Consider the following 6,009-nt stretch of genomic DNA (forward strand, 5'->3'; position numbering starts at 1 on the left):
CTTTCATGGTTAAGAAAAAGCGTTCCTTGGTCATACAGAATCAAACCGAGAGAAAAAGGTGAGTAGTTCCTCAGTTAAAACAAAAAGGAAGGAGGGTAGTCGATGAAAACCGAAAAGAAAACAAGGATTCATGTAGAGATTTTAACATGCAATGAGATACCCGTTAAAAGTCATCATTTTTATTCAATAGTAAAGGCAAACGACCAAGACTCATGCAAGGATTTCAATATTATCAACATGCAAAACTATTTCAACCTTAATCAAGTTCACGCAAGTTACAAAACATGGATTTTTAGAATACTAACTAAATAAAATCACCACGAGATGAAGAAAAAATGGTTTGCATGTAAATTTTATTGATGAAGATCGGAGACGAAAACAAGAAGAAGAGAGTGCATGCAGAGTTTACAAGTTAACAAACAACCACATGTATTCAAGCGCAAACAAGAGCTCCCCTAACCTTGTTTGGTTTGAGAAAGAGAGATAGAGTGGAAGGCTTGGTCTTGGTACTAGCAGAATATTGATCACAACTTGAATCCTTGGTGTTTTGTCGCCTCTTTGAGGTTGGTGATGGAGTGTGTTGTCCACTAGAGAAAAAGGGCGTAGAGGTTTTGTGAGAGGGTGAGAATGTGTCGAGAGAGAAGAGAAGTGGTGAGGTTGAGAGTGTTTTTGAAAATAAGGGAAAAAGGGCGCGTGAGGATTAGAAGGTGTTCTTATATAGTGTGGCTTAAAGCTTTGCCCATTCATCTTCCAAAGGCTGGCGGTGAGGAGTTGCACAAGAAGAGTTTTAGGGCTAGGTTAGGCGAAGTGACACACCCTTTCGCCTTCTTAATTGAATAGTCACGTCTCATGGTGTCCAGGTGTAGGTGATGCGCCTTGTCAAGAGCATTCAATGCACAGAGTGCAAAAGAAGCAAGCCGTTGGTGATCCACATGCCTCCACACGCCATTCATCATGATGGAGTAACCGAATTGGGGTTTGACCTAGGTAAGAGTGGGTAATTAATGCACGTTGGCGGCTAGGGTTTGTTGTGGAGGGAAACGGGTTCAAACCCTTCGTGTCCCACATATTGAAAAGGGTGATGTTATTTTGAGTGGTTAGTGAAAAGGTGGTGCCTTTCTCTTTGCCTTGGACGTGTGGCCAGTGCCATAAAATAGGAAATAATTGCATGCGATTAATGGAGCATAATTTCCAGAATAAATGTTGCTAAGTTTTTGGTTGTACATTAAGTGCAGGCTGGCGGCTAGGTCAACTCCAGAAGGAAGTTGAGTAGGTTTTTCCTTTGTTTTTCTTGTGAGGTTAAATGCGGTTAAGAGGTAAATTAGGTAACTTGAATGATGGTTTAAATGAGGCAGGAGAGGCCCCTCGGTTTTAAGCAATTAAAACGTGGTTATTAGGGAAAAAAAAATAATGTGAATGCTTGATTGTTTTCGGTAATGCCATGCAATTAATGCAAGGTGGCTACTTAAATTTTCTGATGGAGGGTGGCGCCACTTTTGGCCATGCGTTCACACAAATCTCCCCAAGGTTTGGCCATAAATGCAAGGTAATTAAGGAAGGAATATATATATGGTTGATGTTAGGCACGGTTCTGGGGAATTAATTGCCCCAGGTGGAACGTTTCAAGCTGATTGGCACGCCCACTAAATGCAGGTAACCGATTGGATTAATGTGGAGGGAATCAAGCAGGCGCCTCTTCACTCCCCTATGGTATTTAATGTAGGTGGTTAATTAAGGGAGTTTGATGGCGGTTAAATGAGGAAATAGGGGGGTTTCTTCGAGTAAATGGAAAGGCAAGGGTATCCTCTCTAATTAACTACAAGATTCTTGCTAATTTATGATTAATGACTTACCTTAATTAAATGTGCACGAGAACTTGAAAGGTTCATAATTAAGGAAAGGAATAAAACTCCATCCTCGGCTACACCTAATTAGAGTAACTAGGGAATTGATAATCGTATTAAGTGCAATTATTTAGGCTTAGAATCTAGGTCATTATGGCCGGTGTCTTTCTCTTTCCTATCTCAGGCATTAAATGAAAATTGACTGCTCTAATTAAGAGAGGCATATTGGATAAAATCCTAATTAAATGTACAAGTGATGAATCCATATTTTGACTGATAATTGAGCATAATTCTAACACATTTGATAAGAAAAATTTATAAGGAAAGCAGAAAAACTTAGAAAAAGAGAAGGAATTGAAGTTTGTTTAAATTTGTAGTTATTTTAGCAATTGTGAAATTTTTGCTTAGGAATTAAGTTTTTAATCTTGTTTTTGAAGGAATAAATTGAGCAAGGATCATATCCATGGAGGTTTGATGACAAGGAAGAGGAAAGAAGCAAGTCTGGACTCCAAAAACACAAAAATAAGAAATTGCAGACTGGGCGTGATCACTATTGTCAGTGAAAGTGATCACTTCAGAACTCAAAGAAGAAGGAAAGCTCTGCGTAACCACTTTTATTATTAAAAGTGATAGTTCCAGAGAGGCAAAATATCAGGAAAGCTCTGCGTAACCACTATTGTCATCAAAAGTGATCGTTCCAGAGAGTCTTCAACTTGGCGAGTTGCGCGTAGTCACTTTTATCAGCAATAGTGATAACGCGCAACTACCTTGGCTCTGCGTTGTCACTTTTATCATCAAGAGTGATAGTTCCAGAGAGCTCGCAATATCAAGAAAATGCGCGTGGCTACTATTTCTGGGAAAAGTGTTAACGCGCAACCAAAAACTCTCTGCGTAACTACTATTTCTCATAAAAGTGATTACGTGAAAATCTGGGAAATTTTATAAATACCAGAAACGATTCGGAAATGGGGGATTCTGTTCATTTTCAGTTTTTTTAGTTAGCTTCTTGTTAGAGGAAGTGAGAGAGAGGAGTGGGGATTCGAATCTCGGAGCTTCACGAAGACAAATTGGAGTGGAGCAAGCTTCCATGGCGTTTCTGAGTTTCTTCTTCTCTTTCTTTTCTCTTCTCTGCTGCCATGGCTGTGTAATTCGTTCATAGTTAGGGATTGTAGATCTAAAACGAACATGTTGAATTGATTTGGATCTGAATTTCAAGCTTTGGAATAGATTGAGTGATTGATTCTGCACTTCACGTGAAAATTGAATGGAAATTTGATTAACTAAATTCAGAGGAACTCTTGTCAATGGAAATTGAATTTGTTCTTCAGATCTGAACCAATCACCGAGATTATAGTTTTCTTAGGGATAAGAGGCTTTGATCTTGCAATCTTTTGGTTTCTTACACTTAAAGCAACATTGAGTTGAATTAGATCTAAGGAACTAGAATGGTTTAATTGAATGTTAGGTTCACTGAGTTAAGGAATTAACCTCTGAATAATATAATGTGAAACTGACTGTCATTCTTTCCAATTGCTTGTTCATTCAGAACTTTATTGATTAAACATTGGAGTTTTGGTGAAGCAATTCCCTAGCTATGGTTTCTTCCTCTGTTATCATATAACTGTGTGTTCATTGTTCTGTTTTATGCAAGTTCATTTTACTTTTAATTGTTCTAGTTTGCTGTTATTACATGTTACTACTCTCCTTCCAATTTCGAAAAAGCTTAAATGGTTATAATTCTATGAAGTGGTATTTGAAACCTAAATTCCCTGTGGAGACGATATTTGGATCTTAAATTTACTCATCACTTGTTGCAATCCTAGTTCACTTGCTAGTGTTAGATTGCGAACAAGAAGTTTTTGGCGCCGTTGCCAGGGAATTTCGCATTTCAATATCATTAGTAGTAGAAAAGTAACTAGATTGAGCATTTATTTTGTTGCTTTGCTTTCAAATTGCTTTCTGCATAATTTTACTGCACCTTGTGTAGTATTCTGCATAATATTTCTGTCTGCTGCATAGAGTTTTTACATCATTGTTTATTTGCATAATTTTAGTTTTCATTGTTCTTCATATTTGTAATTGCCATTTTGCATATTTTTACATGATTTTACAATTCTGCAACTGCTAGATTTAAGTTCTATATGCTTTTACTGATAGATTTTGCATGAATTCTGTTGTACATTTCTGAAAAGCAATTGTAGTCTAATTTTGCTTCAAACTGATTTGTATATGCGTGGTAAAAACAAGAATAAATCAATTCTGGTTTTTGATCCTGACATAGACATAACTTTGAGAAGATTGAGAAAAGAGTCTAGAGTAGAAAAAGTCATAGGGAGTGATAGTGAATTAGAAGCTGTCCATTCTCCAGAATTTCAGAGTAATCCTAGAGTGTAAAGAACATCTACACCCTTGAGACAACCAATTCCAGCAATAGAAATGGCAGAGCAGAATAGAATTAGAACATTAGGGGACTATGCTATTCCTAACATGCAAGGTTTTAACTCTTCTATAATTAGGCCAACTATTCAAGCCAACCATTTTGAGATTAAACCTGCCATACTCCATTTAGTCCAACAGGATCAGTTTTCTGGAGGAAATTCTGATGATCCTAACTTACATATTTCAAATTTTCTGCAGCTATGTGACACTATAAGAATGAATGGAGTTAGTGAAGAAGCTATCAGATTAAGACTTTTTCATTTTTCCTTTTTCCTTGAGAGATAGAGCAAAATGTTGGTTACAAGCTCAACCACAAGGAAGCATCACAACCTGGACAGAACTTGTGAATAAGTTTCTAACTAAGTACTTCCCTCTATCCAAAGCTGCTAAGTTGAGAGGAGAAATTACATCCTTTGTGCAGTAAGAAGGAGAATCATTGTATGAAGCTTGGGAAAGATACAAAGAATTGCTTAGAAGGTGTCCACATCATTGTATTCCAGATTGGATGCAATTGGAAACTTTTTATAATGGAATGAATGCAGTAACAAGAACAATGGTTGATGCTGCTGCTGGAGGTTCATTAAATACAAAGTTCTTGGAAGAAGCTCAGAGAATTATTGAGATGATGGCATCTTCAATGTATCAGAATTCAAACTCAAGAAATCAAGGAAGAAATTTTGGTCATGAAGCTAAGGTTCTGGAAACTTTTCTTGCACAGAATCAGCTACAAAATCAAATGTTTTCAGAACAATTAGCTGCCTTAACATAACAAATCAGCTACAAAATCAAATGTTTTCAGAACAATTAGCTGCCTTAACACAACAAATCAGCAATCTGCAAATAGGGAGTATGCTTACCAGTCAGCTAAGTTGTGATTTTTGTGGAGGAAACCATGTAAATTGTGCATGTGAGGCATCTACAAGTGAACCACAAGAGCAAGTAAATTATATGAATAATTTTCAGAGACAACAGCCATCATATCCCCCAGGATTTCAATTTTCAAATAATAGAACTCAGCAGTATTCTAATTGGAATAATCAATATTCTGCTGCAAAGAATTCTAACTCAAATTTTCCTTTTTCTAATGCAGGTCCAGCAACACAACAGCCTTATTTTCAGAGGAATTCATCCACTCAACCTCAAGGAAATCAGAAATTTTCCAAGCCTATGAATGAGAGGTTGACTGAGATGGAAGAGACTATACTGCAATTCATGAAGGTGACTCAAACAAGCTTCAAAAACCAAGAAGCTTCCATGAAGAAACTAGAGACACAAATCGGACAATTAGCTGAACAACTATCCAGCAGGGATGAAGGAAGATTTCCAAGCAATACAGTAATCAATCCTAAAGAGCAATGTCAAGCCATAACTACAAGGAGTGGAGTTGTAGTTGCAAGTCCTAAACCAGCAGAAAAGAAAGTAAATGATGCAGCAGAGAGAAAAATTGAACAAGATCTGCAACAAGGAAATTTTAAGCTATTGAAGAAAGACCATTCAGAAGAAAAAGTAGATGTTCCTATGAATTCTGAAAGGAAAACCAAAAAGCAACTCTTTGAGGAAGCTTGTAAGCCAATAGATCTAGAAAAATACAAGAGGCTGCCCTATCCTCAAAGAGTCCAAAATCCTAAACAAGAGGAACAATTTGAAAGGTTTATGAATGTCTTTAAGAAATTACAAATTAACATTCCTTTTGCAGAAGCTTTGGAGCAAATGCCTTCATATGCAA

At 36.9% G+C, this 6,009-nt stretch overlaps 1 non-coding gene across 1 annotated transcript; it reads right to left on the minus strand.

Annotated features, from left to right (window-relative positions):
- Window positions 1-4,671: 4,671 nt before the first annotated feature.
- Window positions 4,672-4,778, minus strand: LOC113873925. The gene has a single exon (XR_003505991.1). It is a non-coding gene; the product is annotated as a small nucleolar RNA R71 (small nucleolar RNA).
- Between the last annotated feature and the right edge of the window lie 1,231 nt (window positions 4,779-6,009).

Source organism: Abrus precatorius, unplaced genomic scaffold, assembly GCF_003935025.1.
Source record: "Abrus precatorius isolate BTA unplaced genomic scaffold, Abrus_2018 Scaffold7, whole genome shotgun sequence".
NCBI lineage: Eukaryota > Viridiplantae > Streptophyta > Magnoliopsida > Fabales > Fabaceae > Abrus > Abrus precatorius.